This window comes from Dendropsophus ebraccatus, chromosome 2 (assembly GCF_027789765.1).
Source record: "Dendropsophus ebraccatus isolate aDenEbr1 chromosome 2, aDenEbr1.pat, whole genome shotgun sequence".
Classification (NCBI taxonomy): domain Eukaryota; kingdom Metazoa; phylum Chordata; class Amphibia; order Anura; family Hylidae; genus Dendropsophus; species Dendropsophus ebraccatus.
This window is the reverse complement of record NC_091455.1, coordinates 94585635-94602498: the sequence shown is the minus strand read 5'-3', so window position 1 is coordinate 94602498 and position 16864 is coordinate 94585635. Positions and strand designations below refer to the sequence as shown.

Here is a 16864-nt window from a genome sequence, read left to right as displayed (position 1 = left end):
CCGACCCCCCCAAAGCCGCGCTAGTGTTCGCACGGTTCCGGTGAGTGGGGGTGGTGTTACCATAGCAACCCAGATGCTGCTTCCTGCGTCTGGGCTGCTATGGATGACAGTGATCAGGCCCCTGCACTGAGGCAGGGACCTGATCTTTGAATGAGCTGTCAGATTCTGACAGCTCATTCATTCTCTGTACCTGTAAAGTGAAAGTGAAACACACACACACACACACACACACACACACAAATAAACAAATAAATAAAATTAATAAATTAAATAAATTCCCCATCCCCCTTTATAAATGATCTTCTATAAATGAGATACATATATTTGGTATCGCCGCGTCCGTAATGACCCCATCTATTAACCTGTTACATTAACTATCCCGCCCTATTACGCCGCAAAAAAAAAATAATAGAAAACAAATCAAAATTAAAATTTTTTGTTAATCCCACCCCCTAAAAACTATAGATAAAAGCTATCAAAACGTCACATGTACCCAAAAGATGTACCAATAAAAACGTCAGTTTATGCAGCAAATAAAAATCCCTAACATAACTCCATAGGCGGAAAAAAAAATATTGCTGCTCTTACAATATGCAAGACATAAACCATAAACTATAACAAAAGCTATATAAAATGGATATCGCTGTAATCGTACCGACCTGACATAATTATAACATGTCATATGTAACGTATGGTAAACAGCGTAAAAAAAATGGTGAAAAACTGCTTCTAAATTGTGTTTTTTATTCATTCCACCTCATCAAAAATTTAATAAAAAATGATTAGGGAGTCACATGTCCCCCAGAATGGTACTGATGGAAACGGCAACTTGTCTTACACAAATATTTTGGCACCACAAGGCCTCTGTGACATGGTATAATGGCTAAAAAAAAACTCAAATAAAAAAAGGCCCCAAAATTCACCAGGACTGCGGCCTGTCTGCGGCCTGTGGTTGAGTGAGTGACGCACTGCGGCCACATATGGGGGATTTCTAGAAACATTGGAATAAGGGGAAAAAATAGTGAATGTTATTTCTCAGTTAGTATTTGCTGTGTTAGAGGAAAAAATTAATTAAAATAGAATATCTATAGAAAATTTTAAATTTCCCCTTCAACTTGCTTAAATTTCTGCAAAACACCTAAAAGGTTAATACACTTATGAAATGTTACTTTGAATACTTTGAGGGGTGCAGTTTTTACAGTGGAGGGATTTATGGGGGTAACATACAGGCCCCACAAATCCACTTTAGAACTGAACTGCTCCCTAATAAAATCAGAGCTTAAATTTTAATGAAAATTTGAAAAATCGCTGCAAAATTTTGAAGCCCTCTAACATCCTTACAAGTAAAAGGACGTTCACCAAATGACGTCACCATAAAGCAGACATGTTGTAGATGTTGCAGTAATAATTAGTTCATGTGGCATGACTATCTTTCTTAGGAAAAGAGAGTTTTGAATATAAAGAAATGTAAATTTTTCTAATTTTTGAGCACGTTGTGATTTTTTTTAAAAAAATGACTGAGTGTGTAAACCAAAGTATAACACTAACTTAAAGAGCAATATGTCACGAAAAAAAGAATCTCAGAATAACAACAATAGTTAAAAGCATCGCAGAGTTATAACTACATAAAGAGAGACAGGTCAGATTTGAAAAATAGGCCCCGGGCATTAACGCCAAAACAGGCTGAAGAGGCAATTTATTTTTCACAATGAAAACAATGCTGAAAGATTAGAACCGAAAAGTGAGAAATAATTGAAAACCTGGATTTTGGCACAGGTTTATATAATCGGAGTAGGATTAACTAGCCCACAAAGCCAAACTTCAAATATGAAAAATATTTGACTATTTACTACCTATACAAGAAAACTGCCCTGGAATAATATGTTGTGCATACAATGAAATACGCATAATATACATAAAATTCAGTATGTGCATGTCTGTCCCCTAATTCTTCTAAAAAGTCAAAGACATTTCACAAGATGATTTCCCAGAATTAAAGCTTTTGACTCTGTGATTACCCACCAGATTAACTAAAAATAGCTAAAATAACTGCAGTGCTCTTTACACTGCTAATGTCTTGGGTCTCAGTTGGAGACTGCTGGGTGCACTTAGTCATCCTTCCATTTAGTTTACACTGTGGTGACCAAATTAGCATCATGTTTAGTAGCTGAACTGTATTTAGCATTTGATAAAACAGCAGACATTTAGTATTACTGCAGGTCTTAGGGTTCTTTTACACGGCTCAACGTGGGGCTGTGCAAGGATGCAAACACACATGCAGTACATGAATACCGCAGTGCGCATGCAGTGTGCTGCTTTGTGATCCGATATCCTGCTCTCCCATCAGGGCGATTAGTGGCCAAAGGAGCGTTTCTAGAAGAGCTCTGGGTCTGTGTAAAAGGCCTTTAGGGAAAAGTTGCCTGGTTGTTGACAACAGGTCCAGTCTCCTGAAGGCAGATTTTTAGTCTTGTGCTGGTTGTAAAAAACAGACTAAACAAAGGAATTCCAGCCAGTACAGAGAGTCAGGGCTCAATGTGTCTGCCAATCACATGACTGCCTTCTCTCTGTGAGCGCTCAGATGGCCTGGGATACCCATGACGTCCTGTTTTTTGAGGGGGAAAAAAAAAAGTGTCAGAAAACAGGAAGTGCAGTGTTTTTCATAACTAAAAAAATAAATAAATAAAAAGAATGTAAATTGCAAGATTGCTTTGTTCTGTAAACATACAATAGCATAGATTTGATAGGGGTAGCACAGTGAAAAGCATTATTTCACTAAATAATACACATTACAAAGTTATACAACATTGTAATGTGTGTTATTTAAGTGAATGGTCCCCTTCCCACCAGATTTACTGTTAAGTCTGAACGGGAGGTGAGAGACTAAAAAAATAAAAACAAAAAAAAGTTTGTTACCTTCCCCCTGCAAGGTGCTGCCCTAGGACTGTACCACAGGTGCCTGGCGGTAAATACGGCCCTGTCCTCCCCTCTGAAACAACCCCATTGAAACGAACATTAGCCACAGAAACAAACCCCTCCATATAGGAATGGAACTGGTTTTCAATAGCAGCAATGTCTGCAGCGTGTGAATCCTCCCTTGCAGACTTCATCATCGACCACATTGAGCAGAATAGGCCGGTGAAATGACTATTATGCAGGCTGTACGGCCAGCTGTAGTGGGGATGAGGGGCCCCTGATGGGAGCCTCCATTGTACATGTGGCGGTGCTCTGCCCCTCTCTCTTCTGCTTCTCTAGGTGTCACCACAAGGTGCGAGCAGAGAGGCCATGAGGCACTGAGGGGATTCCTCGGCCGGCCAGGCACATTGTGGCTGAGGTCCTGCCCCTGGCTCCACCCCATGCTATCCCTCTCTGCACAGCACAGCCGGGCTCCCTCCTCTCACAATAAGTGACAAAGCCCAGGAAACTAATGGAAAGTGGCGTCGCTGAGCGGTAGGAGGAGGCGGCGGCACGTTGTGTCTCCCTCCCGGAGCCCGCTCACATTCCCTCACCCCGGACACATCGAACTTCTAGAAAAAGGGGAGGTGGCCGGGAGCTCCTTCCAGTCTCCCCGTGTGAGGGAAACCCCGTGCATGTTCTGGTGAGTATGTGGTAGCCTGTGTGCTCTGTGTAGTGTTAGGAGAGGACTCGGTGTAACCCTTCCAGTGCCGGTGGAGCGAGCTGTGTTCCTCATACAGCAGTGCAGCGGGGAGGACACTTTGTTATTACTGTGAGGGGCATAACATGGCTCAGGAGGGCACAGGACACGGAGAGGAACCTCCGGGATCTCCGGCTGCCCTAATGAGGATGTGTAGCGCGCCTGGGAGGAGGAGAGCACTCCACGGGCTCTGCACGCACAGGGATTTCCGACATACGTCAGCCAGGGACTTTCTGCAGTGACAGGAAGGAGGAAGCCCTGTGCTGTCTGTCATTCCATGTGAGTGTTCCACCTCCGGCATGCATGTCATATGGGGTAACGCTGGACACATCTGTAAATCTACTTGGCTGGAGTTCCAAAGGAAACAAAAATTACTAGTTTAAAAATTACTAATTTAAATTCTGTTTTTTTTTTGTTGTTGTTTTTTTTTTTAACCTTACAAAGAAAAACACTTAGCGAGCAGAAATGTAACCTATGTAGCCTCCCCACAATTCTGCCTATTCTGTCTCCAGGTGCAGAACAATGCGGTGTCACATTTATGTCATCACATGACTGGCATCGCTTTCTGGCCTTCTATCGGCCTCTACATTGCCTCTCAAACAAGAAGCCATGTAGATCCTAACGTACCCCTTAACTTTAACCCTCGTTTTTTCTTTTGCGAGGTGAAATTGAAAAAAAAAAAAAAATTTGTTTTTTTAAAAAGTGGGGATGGGGGGGGGGGGGGGTGTTGGGCTTTGTCTTTCGCTTTACTACAACTGCATGAATGCGACTTTTTCATCACCTTTTATTCTTTTATTTTTAATGAAAAGTTTAGCTGGACTAACTGGCATTTAGATGTGTCTTTAATTGAAAAGCCATTGAATTTAATAGTAAAAACGGTGAAAAAAAGAAAAACTGTGTGTGAACAACACCGTGAAAAATACCATGTGCTGTTTGCAATAGACGTCTGAAAATAATTGTCATGATCGTTATTTTGACATCCACGCAGGTAACGTCTATCATTTTATACACTGTGTGCACTGGCTGTCATTCTATTGACTTCAAGGCAATTGCACAAGTCAATTAAATCGCTGTGTCTTTTTAGGGTGCGTTCACACGTATAGAATCCACAGCAGATCTGCCGCAGATTTGATGCTGTGTTCAGTTATTTAGTTACATTGATATCTGCACCATCAAGTCTGCTGCGGATCCTGTACGTGTGAGTGCACTCTTAATTAGAAAAGGCAGTTCCCTTTTCTTTTTTTTTTGATGTGTGAACATAGCCTTTGGGTAGCTTCACACGTATTGGATTCGCAGCGGATTTCACGCTGAGAGTTTGCATGTACAGAATCCTGGGATAGTGAAGTTGAATGGGTCTCATACCCGCAGCGAAGAGGCTACCTCTTCTGTGTTTTCAACCCAGTCCTGGTTTTGGTTGAAAAAATACTGACCGAAAGACTGATGGAAATATTGTGAGAGACTTATCAAACATAGTGTAAAGTAGAATTGACCCTAGCAACCAATCAGATTCCACCTTTTTATTTTCGAAAGAATATGTGAGGAATGAAAAGTGGAATATGACTGGTTACTTTGGGCAACTGAGCCATTTTTACTCTATACTAGTTTGATAAATCTCCCCCGTGTGTGTGAGATTTCTGTAAACCCCCTGACTGTGCTCTGTTCTGGGGGGGATGCTTAACTTACCCTTCGGTCTTCTCAGCTTCTCAGCTTCTTCAGCTCAGCCAATCAGCGGCTGCAGCAGCATCCTTGCTTGGGAGCCATTTTTAAAGAGGCAGAGCCTGGCACACTTGTATCTCCAGGCTCTGCTGAAGATAGAAGACATTGGGGTTAGTATAAATAGGACCCCCCAGCACTGTATCCATCCCAGCAAGAAAGGGGGACAATTAACCGCTTCCTTGCTGGGATGGGTACATTTTGACATCAATGTGGCCCAATGGGTTTAAATGAGGATGCCATGCATCCTCACTTAATCCCCTGGGGGACCACATTGTTCAGTCTGGCACACAAGGGAGTAAGTATGCACATCATGCATCCATACTTAACCCCTTGTGTTATACTATAAGCGGCATCTGCTAAGATGCTGCCTACTGTAAGGTACAGGACACCTGTCACAATGATGGGTGTTCTGCTCCTGCTTTTCTCTTTTGTGTTTTTCCCTTTTGTTTTTCAGATATCAGTATCCTGTGGATTACGCCGTCTGTGTCTAGTCACAGCTCCGACAGTATGCAGTGCGGGGATGATTGACAGGCAGAGAGACACGTTTGTGACCTCTCTGCCTGTCAATCATCCCTGCACTGCATGCTGACAGGCAGAGAGCCGTGAGTATTTACTAGTTTGCCGCCCCTCTCCCTGCCTTGTGCGGCATAATAAATCTTCTTTTTTACCTTGATAAAACTGCTGTAGACACGGCTGGTAGCCTTGGGGAGCTGCACAGTAGCTCTATACTGTGCTTCAGGGGACTATATAGGCACAATTGTACTGATTGGTTCCCTTTAAAGAAGTTATTGCCTACCTACTGGATAAGTGCTTACTAGCTAATCGTGGGGGTCAACCTGTTGGGCACTTGAACATCCTTGGAGTCCCATATTCAGTAAATAGAATGGTGGCTGAGCGTGCATGCCTTTGCTCCCTTTACTCGGCGAACAATAGACCTCTGTTTTTGTGACTATGGAGTCCCATCAGTCATACCCTCAGTGATCGGTTTGTTTTCAACTTTCCCATGGATAGGTGATCATTTTTATTTTATTTTATTTTTTTTAGCAAAAATTGATTGATTGGCCCTTCAGGATAGGCTATCAGTAGCTGACTGGAGGGGTGTCACTTGGGTGTTGCAGAGAAATCATAATGGCTGCCAGGAATAGGGTATGTAGTCATAAGGACAGCCTCTGGTGGCTGCTGCCCGCTCCACCAGCCTGGCATGTTTCTTCCTATGTGGGCATAGGCTGTGTTCAGGAAGCAGCCTCCAGGGAACGCTTCTCCATTAGTAGTTACATCTTCCAGTGACATTTAAACCTATAGTTTGTCTTATTACTGCCCCCTCTATTTGTTTAATGCTGTTTGTGGTTCAGGCAGCATGAATCCCCTTTAACCCTCTGAGATGTCTAATGTAGTATACACTTGTAGTTGTAGAGCATCCTTTCTTAGAACTCTGCATCGTACCGTTCCTCTTATACCTCCTAGATATTTATGACTACATTGATTGTTGTGTCCCATCAGTGCTGATCGTAACACACCTCCTACTAGTAACGCCTAGTTGTCAATTTATGTGTTCAGGAGGAATATGGTGACGTGCACAGGACAGATTTTTCTGTCGTGGGTTTAAGAAATCTGAGAAAATACCCTCAGGTCCCTAAGGTGGACTTTTATTCTGTATGCTGTGCTTTTGACATGTCTGTGTCTTAGCTACCCGACAGTTTCCGTGCAGAAACCTTATTAATGAAAGTGATTGGTTTTCGTTTTTCCATGTGCAGACTTACAAATCCCTGTTGTAAAAATATGTTCATGCGAACAGGACTGAGAAACTGCACAACACGGATTTATAAGAAAAGGATTATTTCATTAAAATATGCATGTATTTCTAAGACTGGCAAATGTTTTTTTTTCTTTAACCATGTGTTGTCTGGGCAGCCTTTTTAGCATATGGTTGGTGTGTGCCGCTTACGATAACATTGTTACTGAGCAGCCTCTGCCTTCATGCAAGTTGTGTGCTAGAAAGCAAACTGCTGCGGAGAGAAGACTGTCATGTGATTCTCTGATATGGTGCTGTAGAGCAGATCTTATTTCACATGGCTTTTGTTTGCAGTCTCCAGTTTGCTGTGAAATGTTTGGGGTTTAATTTTAAGCAAGGTAGATTTCTAAAAATATATATACTACAAACCATATCCTGTGTTCTTGTAATCCTCCCTCAGAGGGCCCTGCTTTAGAGCATCAAGTTAAAGAAGGGAATGCTAGGAGTGCACAGAGGGGAGGGGAAGCCCAATGACGTCATTGGAAAGATTAAGCAATAGACGGTGGGCAGGGCCAGACGGATCCCCCTGACAGCCCCTCCACCGCAGAATCACATGACTGAAGGCCTGCCAAAAGCTTTCACAGTGTCAGACTGTAAATGCAGTCCTTCCTGCCTCCCCCAGAGCAAACACAATGCTGGAGCCTTAGTGTCACAGCACAGCAAGGTCATCCTGACTCCCTTCCACACTAGATTTTCTCTTTTGTGTTTGTGTCCTTCATACCAGACTGACGTTTTTATTCATCTTAAATCTGTGTATAATGTGTTGTTTGCTTTAATGGTCCATAACATGCTAAATAACAAATCCTGCATCTGGTGTTATGCCACAAGTTGTGTACTACTGTGGAGGATTGTTACCAAGAAAACTGTTTGAGAGAGATATGCATTGTATATGTTTTACATACTTTTTACACCTCTTGTAACAGTGTTAAAAGTTGCTGAGAAATGTAGGCCAGCCATGAAGTTTTATGCCGTGGCTAATATCATGCCACAGTCAACATTTACACCAGCTGCTGATCGCATACTGTATATGCCTTGTAACACTAAGCTTGTACAGAGGAACATGGAGTTAGTTTGGTTCCATACTGTGTAGCCATAAGGCACTCTTTATACTGCTGTATAGTACCTCCATTCTGCATGTTATATATTCTTCCCTATAAGCAATGCTCTGTTTGTAAAATGAATTTGGATACATGAAGGGGTGTTTCCATCTGTACATTTATAGCATATACACAGCACATGCCATAAATGTCCGATAGATTTGGTCCCTTCTTTTTCTCAAGATCGAGGGCCCCTTGACACTTTGGGTGTGGTGGTGACTGGGAAGTCAAAAACAGCCAAGCCAGTTTTGATAAATTTTATTACTTCATTGGGAGCTGTGTAAATGGCGTAGCACACCAGTGGTTTATTTAACTCAGGGGTTATGAGAACTGCACAACTTACTTATATTGATATTGTTGGCTATTGTTCCCGACCACCCTAGGCACAGTGCAAACAGGCTGGAGTGGGCCAGGGGACCTGGATCTCGAGATGGTTACATATCCAATCTCTAGGACCCGCACCTCCAGATATTTATGGTATATCTTGTGAGTCCTTGATATGACTAACTATTCAATACTTTGTGTGCTGCCCAGGTAGTTCATTGGTACCTGGTTTATTTCCTGGGCCCCAAGAGTGATCTCAGAATGGATGGGGATTGCACATCACCCTTAGGAAAAGTGATTGTTGTCTGTGACCATGAGGCAAGTAGGACATTTCCGTGCTGGTTCCTTGAAATGGTCACTGAAATTTGATGAGGAACTATAGGGGCAGAAGCTGTTAGGGATTTTTAAAAGTGCATGACAATTGGTCATTTTAGCAATATGCATGTTATATTGGTTTTTTAAAAATTAGTCAAGAGTCCTTTAACCATTTCTGAAAGATTTATCTTAATATGTCCTTGCCAGGAAACACTTCAACAACCAAGGAAATATTCAGTACATTTTTGCTACTTAAAGAGTACCTGTCATTATAATTACTTTTGACATCATCGGGCATTTCAAACCTTATTGATTGTAGCTGGTTGATCAATTAAAACTTGAAGATACAGCCAGGGGAGAGGGCGCATCAGTAGTGTGATCCACTCCCCGGTCGCTGGTTCCGATACTTTAGCCTCATAGACTATAATGAAGCGAAAATCCGACAGCAGGCTGAGTCCAAAGCACTGCTGCCCACTCTCTCCCTGGCTGTATCTTCACATCACAGCGGGTCTCTGCAGTTAGACCCACTGCAGTCAGTGACTTTTTAATTATCTTATGACATAACCAAACAGGTCTGTAGTGTGAGGAAGCTCACAATCTCAAATGTAGGTGTATGGACATACTATCATTATGCAGCTTTCGACGTCAGGGTCGAACTGTTAAATTTAAAGGGGATGTCCGGGCAAAATCGTTTTAAGATATGTTATTGCCCAACAAAAGTTATGAAAATTACTAATAGACACTTATTATGGGAGGCACATCTATAGTGAATTTTCCCTGCACATACTACAGCATGGCGTGTTCAGGTCTCTGTAAAATTGATGATGTCACCTCATAAACTGCCGACTCCTGCTGCTCCAGTCTGTCCCACCGCTGCAGCAGGTGTCGGCAGTAATCACCAACTTCACAGAGAAATAAACGCGCCATGCTGTAGTAAGTGCAGGGAAAATGCAATATAGGTGCATTTCCCATAATAAGTGTCTATTATGCTGCGTTTACACGGAACGATTATCAGTCGAATTTGCGCGATAACGATGAAATTCAAACGATAATCGTACGTGTAAACGCAGCGAACGATCAAACGACGAGCGAGAAATCGTTCATTTTGATCTTACAACATGTTCTTAAATCGTCGTTCGCAAAAAATTCGCAGATCGTTCCGTGTAAACAGTCGTTCACCAATTTAACCTATGTGCGAGACAGGCTTAATCGATCGCAAAACGATTTTTCCGTACAATATATCGTTCCGTCTAAACGCTGATCGTTATAAAAAAAAAATCATTACTTCGAAACCGTTAAGCGTACGATCGGGCGAATTATCACTACGTGTAAATGCAGAAATAGTAATTTTCATAAATTTTGTTTGCCAATAACATATCTTAAAATTATTTTGCCCTTTTAAGGCTTTATTTAACATGAACAGGTCATCATGCTACAGATGCTGTTGGATCTTCTCTTCATGCCTTATGACATGTCATAACAGTAACCCCTAAGGTCAAAGCCAATTTTTATTTTTGCACTTTTGCTTTTTCCACTTTATGTTTAAAAGGCCATAGCACTTGCATTTTTTCACCTAGAGACCTACATGAGCCCTTATTTTTTGCGACACCAATTGTACTTTGCAATGACAAACTTTACTTTCCCATAAAATATGCTGCGAAACTGGAAAAAAAATAATTTACTCTGTCAAATTGAAAAAAAAAAGGAATTTGTTTTTATTTTAGGGAGTTTCATGTTTACGCCGTTAACCCTGGGGTAAAACTGACTTATTATGCATGTTCCTCAAGTCGTTACGATTACAACGATGTGTAACATGTATAACTTTTATTTTATTTAATGGCCTGTAAAAAATTCAAACCATTGTTAACAAATATATGTTTCTTAAAATCGTTCTATTCCCATGCTTATAGCGTTTTTATCCTTTGGTCTATGGGGCTGTGTGAGGTGGCATTTTTTCTGCGCCATGACATGTTCTTTCTATCGGTACCTTGATTGCGCATATACGACTTTTTGATCGCTTTTTATTAAATTTTTTCTGGATTTGATGCGACCAAAAATGCGCAATTTTGCACTTATAAATTTTTTTGCACTGACGCCATTTATCGTGTGAGATCATGAATGTGATAATTTAATAGTTCGGGCGATTACGCGTGTGGTGATACTAAATATTTATTTATTTATATTTATAAAATAGGAAAAAGGGGGTGATTTGGACTTTTATTAGCAGAGGGGATTTTTTTATTAATAAAAAAAACATTTTTACCTTTATTTTTACGTTAACTAGAAGTCCCCCTGGGGGACTTGTATATACAGAGCACTTGTATATACACAGCAAAGATCCATCAGATCAGTGCAGGCCAGTGCAATGTATTGCCGAGCCAGGATCAGCGTCATTGCGACTCTGAGTCCCGGCCCGGCCAGAAGAACGGTTTTCCCTCTCAACTCCCCCCCCCCCCCCCCCCCCCACGATCGCGGGGGGGGGGAATCCGTCCGACTGGACACCAGGGACGTGATAGCTAAGCCTCTAAATGCAGCTGCAGGCCTATTTAGCCGGTGCGGCAACGAGACCCGCGCCGGCTAATAGAGGTGCTCCCCGGCTACACATATCAGCCGGGAGCAGCGCCGTTCTGAGCGGGGTCCCAGTGGGACCCCTCTCTGAACTCCCCCCGCGGCACCATGGCGTACCAGGTACGTCATGGGTCGCTAAGGGGTTAAAGGGGCTGTCCAGCAAAAATCTTTTTCTTTCAAATCAACTACTGTCAGAAAGTTATATTGATTTGTAATTTACTTCTATTAAAAAAATCTCAGGTTTTTCCATACTTATTAGCTGTTAGATGTCATGCAGGAAATGTTGTTTTATTTTCAGTCTGACACAGTGAGACAGGAACTGTCCAGAGCAGCAGGAGAGGCTTTCTATGGGGATTCATAGAAAACCGAGACAGAGTTCCTGTCTGGGCCAGAGATGTCAGCAGAGAGCACTGTGTCAGACTAAAAAATAAAATAACATATCCTGCATGACATATAGTAGCTAATAAGTATGGGAAGACTTGAGATTTTTTAATAAAAGTAAATTACAAATCTATATAATTTTCTGTCGCCAGTTGATTTGAAAGAAAAAGATTTTCGCTGGATAACCCCTTTAAATGCATTGAATTTCGGGATTTTGGAAATTGAGATTGTGGATCAGGGTTAGAGTTCATTCAGCCAAATATGGAAATGTTAGATTATTATCTCTGCATAAGTAAGGATTTCCCTTCAGCTGCCCATTAGTGGGGATTTCCCTGTCCTGTGGACAATTTTCCACTATTCTGCTGACGTGACTAAAGGGACTAAATAAACTGGGTTTGTAGGCTGGTATAAGGTGTATGGAGCTACACCCGACGACCACCTTTGTGCTGGGAGAGAAATGACACGGTTAGACTGCTGCGGCTTACCCCTCCCCATAGAAAACATAGGAATGCTTATCCGTGCTGAACATTTCTGTGTATGGGAAGAATGGGGGTAGAGCTAGGCAATAATGGTCTAAATCAATGTAGCTGCCGTAACGATAATTGAATAATTATGGCACAATTTTTTTTATAAGCCACACCTTTTGAAAGACTCCCATTTGGGCATGCCAAACCGCAAAAATTTTTTTAAGGCACAGTCTTATTTCTGGGAAACATGCTATGATTTAAAAGAATTGAAGAAAAATGTGGATTAGCCATTTACTCTTATGTATTAATACTTATTAATATCATATGCATATTCTTATGTATTAATACTTATCCACTTATTAATATCACCATGCCCAACCCTCTCCTGCGTCACAGAAGGGTGGGCCAGTGGTCCTGCCTGGAGCACTTCATGACCAGCTGGTGCTCGGAAATAGACCAGCGATCCCCCGGGCAGCCCCCCCGCAGCTCCCCGCCGCCCCTCCCGCACTCACCCGCTCGCTGCCGCCGCGTTGAATAGCGGCGGCAGCGAGCGGGGAACGAGGAGCAAACGAGCGCTGAGAGCGCTCGTTTGCTCCTCTAAACGACCGGTGTAATAGGCCCTTAAGTGAGCCCCTTTCAGCTAGATCAGTGCTTGCTTACTGAGCCTATTACACTACTCAGCGATTGCATAACAGGGGCTGCAGGGACATTGTTAACGATGTGTGTGCAGCTCTTGCTTTTACATAGAAAATAATAAAGTTTATACTTACCCATGCTCCCCAGTGTCTTGGTGCCTTTTCTTTGTGTTTCCTGCTCCCTCTGCCTCTGACACTTCTAGCCCTTCTCCTCAGACACAGTCCGTTTAGCCAATCACTGACTGAGATAAGACAGCTCCGCAGCCAGTGATTGGCTGAGTTCAGTACAGGTAAGGGGTCAGAGGTGGCTGCAGGGAGCAGAAAGCGTGGGGTGTAGGACACCAGGGCAGAAGAGGAGCAACAGCAGCAGCTGTGACTGTGAGTGATCATTGTCAGCGTGTCTGTCAGGCTGCTGGAAGTTGTAAGATAGAGGGTGGAGTGTGTAAGAGCAAGCACAGAGCCTGATAAACTTACAGCCTGATGCTGTAAGTTTATGCCTTTTTTGCCAATAACTGTGCCCCCCTCACCCCTGCAGCATGGTTGTTTTTCCCTTTCATCTCCCCCCTAAGCAGCCACGTACAGTACATGTCTCCCACCTGTGCAGCCACATACAGTACATATACCCCACCTGTGCCCCATTAAGGCCCCATTTGTTCTATCCCCTATTAGTGCTGTTCTGGGGTCACTTCCACACTCTGAGCTATATAGTCTGATCTCCCACAAAGCATCCAGTGTACAATGCACCCAGGACCCTCCAAGTACAACAGCTGCAAACACTACAACTCTCAGCATTTACTGCAGCCCTCAGGATATGTTGGGATTTGAAGTACAAATGAGTAGAAACCTCAGGGGGTTGTCCCCTCGGAAACTACAACGTGCAAGGCATTCTGAGAGTTGTAATTTTTGTTATTCCAGGAGGTCACAGTTATGGTCACAGATACATCAGTGCAGGACCAGACCAGTGTGTCGGTTCTGATGGGGTCTTTATTTGGGTGCCCCCCATTTATTTGGGTGGCCCCCATGGGGCCTGCACAGACTGCAGTACAGTCCTTTAGTGGGCCCTGGCATCTATGCTCCAGGACACATGTACTGGATACCCAGGCGTAGAAAGGTGGCGAAATGAATAGGTTTTGGGGCCCAAACTAATTTTTTGTACAGGGGCTCTGTATGTGTCCTTTAAAGTGGATCTCAGATTAAAGCTCACATAATAAATAGTGCTTTATGGTAGAATTTCTACAAAGTCAATACGGAGGAACAAGAAGATTAGATTGACTTTGCCAAGAAACACAAGGAGTTGATGTTAGACCAGTGGAAATCTGTACTCTGGTCTGATGAGTCAAAGCTTTAGATTTATTAAAGGGTATAAAATATAGACTGGTGTAAACTGCCCACAGTAACCAATCACAGCTCAGCTTTCTTTTTACCAGAGCTAAAAGCTGAGCTGTAATTGGTAGCTATGGGCTTTTCACACCATTTTATATTTTTTAAATATTTTTATATAATATAGAAAAGAATAAACCATGGAATGTAAAGGTACGTCCAAACTTCTTATTATACACTGCAGCAAATTGTTCCAAATTAAGCTGATTTGTAGGGTTCCTTCACACTTACCGGTTTCACAGCAGATTTCACGCTGCGAAATCTGCTGCAGATCCTGGTAGTGTGAAGGTCTATTTTCATTCCACTGCAAATATGTAAGCCGGCCCCTTTAACCCCCCTCCACCTGCAGCCCTGGGCCTGAAGCATACATTCCCTGCCGGCTCCCCTTGCCCCTTTATCAGCCATTCAGCGCTGCCGTGCACTGATTGTCTGATGGGGAGCGAGGGAAGCCGGGAGCCTTACACACAGCCGCGGCCCTCAGCAGGTAATGTATGCTTCGGGCCGGGGACTGCGGGGGGTTAAAGGGGCTGGCTTGCATATCCGCAGTGGAATGAAAATTTTGCTGCGGATATGTAAATCCATAGACCTTCACACTACCAGGATCCACAGCTGCAAACTCGCTGTGTGAAATCCGCTGAGGATCCGGTAAGTGTGAAGGCACTCTAAAGTGAATATGTTGTAGGTTTGGCACTGTGGATTTCAGTCCCGTGTCTAGAAAGAAAACAAAAAATCAATAAGGGTAATTTATCAAAACTTACATTTCTTACTTCAGTATTGATAAAGTATATTGACTTAGCGCCCTATTATATGGAGTGATAATCTGTCGAATCAGGCTGATTAGGCAGATCATCACTCAGTGTAATAAAGACAATAATCAGCTGATGACAACGATAAGGCTGATCATGTCTTTTGGTCCTGACCTAAAATCCTCAGCCACTGGGCTCGCATTGCTATTACACGTAGCGATGAATGTGTAGAAAAAATAAATAAACTTATACATACCTCTCTGCACCCCCTGATGTCTTGCTAGCATTGGCCCGCTCCCCTTGGTGTCTGAAATGACAGGCCGCTTAGCCAATCATTGTCTGTGGCTTTGTCCCAGTCATTGTCTGAGCGGCCTGTCACTTCAGACATTGCGGAGAGTGGTCCGAAGCTAGCAAGACATCAGAGTGCAGAAACATATGTATATCTTTATATTTTAGGGTATGTGCACACTGAAGAATTCAGACGGAACCTCTGTTGCGGAGTTCCCAGCTCGCGGACTGTAGCGGGCGTGTCTCCGCCCGTGTCATAGACTCCATTCTATGCACAGGCGTATTCCGCCCTTCGTCCAAAGAATGATCAAGTTCGTTCTTTGGACGGAGGAAGGCATCTGCCCGTATATAGAATGACGTCTATGACACAGGCGGAGACGCGTGAGCCCGCTGCAGTCCGCGAGCAGGCACGAGCTGGGAATTCCACGACGGAGGTTTCGTCTGAATTCCTCAGTGTGCACATACCCTTACAAGGGTTGCACTATTATCTGGGCCGTTTATGGACTCGCTTGCTTGCTTGCTTACATCAAGTCATTGGGCTGTGTAATGCTGCCTATTCAACGCACCAAATTTATTAGAGGAACTTTAAAAAAACTCACATCTGTGGCTGTCTGGGCTACAATTTAAGGGTTGAGTGAGCAGAAAGAGGAGACAAACAGCCCGTGCAGTTTGGAGACTGTCTGGGCACATAACGCTAGATTCACAGGTCAGAAAGGTCAGTGCTGGTCTGGGAAGTTGATCAGATTCCAGGATGTTGTGCTGTGCAGGGCCGCCTTTTCTCCTCTCTGTGCTCACTCATCCCCCTTGCCCCCTCCCCAATAGACCATAATGTACACAGGTGGAGGGATGGAGACTGCAAAACAGCTTTTTGAAAACAGAAGAAAACTTTTGCTTAATAAAACATATTACAGAGTTTCTTAAAATCACTTGTACTATTGATATTTCTTGATTTCTGAAAAGTGACATTTAAATGACCGTTACACCTTAAGGCTGGGTTCACACTACATATATTTCAGTCAGAATTGTGGTCCTCATATTGCAACCAAAACCTCAGGCTGGGTTCACACTACGTATATTTCAGTCAGTATTGTGGTCCTTATATTGCAACCAAAACCAGGAGTGGATTAAAAACACAGAAAGGATCTGTTCACACAATGATGAAATTGAGTGGATGGCCGTCATATAACAGTAAGTAACTGCCATTATTTCAACATAACAGCCGTTGTTTTAAAATAACAGCAAATATTTGCCATTAAATGACGGCCATCCACTCAATTTCAACATTGTGTGAACAGATCCTTTCTGTGTTTTCAATCCACTCCTGGTTTTGGTTGCAATATGAGGACTACAATACTGACTGAAATATATGTAGTGTGAACCCAGCCTAAATCAAAATTGATCAACTTTTTCACAGCATAGCATATTTTACCATAGAAACATCTTTTCAGTACACTTGCAGTTGACAGGGCCGGGTAAACAAGAGAAATCTGGAAAACTGATTTG

The 16864-nt window shown here is 42.9% G+C and overlaps 1 protein-coding gene and 1 long non-coding RNA gene across 3 annotated transcripts in view; one reads left to right on the top strand and one right to left on the bottom strand.

Moving 5' to 3' along the window:
• Positions 1 to 1645: 1645 nt before the first annotated feature.
• LOC138783370 (uncharacterized) lies at positions 1646 to 3556 on the bottom strand. The gene is made up of 2 exons (XR_011361666.1): positions 2914 to 3556; positions 1646 to 2602 (listed from the first exon to the last, which is right to left on the bottom strand). It is a non-coding gene; the product is annotated as an uncharacterized lncRNA (long non-coding RNA).
• HIVEP1 (HIVEP zinc finger 1) overlaps positions 3279 to 16864 on the top strand; it is a 173075-nt gene continuing 159489 nt past the window's right edge. Inside the window, exon 1 of one of the 2 annotated variants that reach the window (XM_069958005.1) lies at positions 3279 to 3595. The gene's annotated coding sequence lies outside the window, so the exon portion shown is untranslated. Of the gene's footprint in view, positions 3596 to 3912; positions 3932 to 16864 lie in introns of those variants that run through there. The other variant, XM_069958009.1, reaches the window with a different exon arrangement.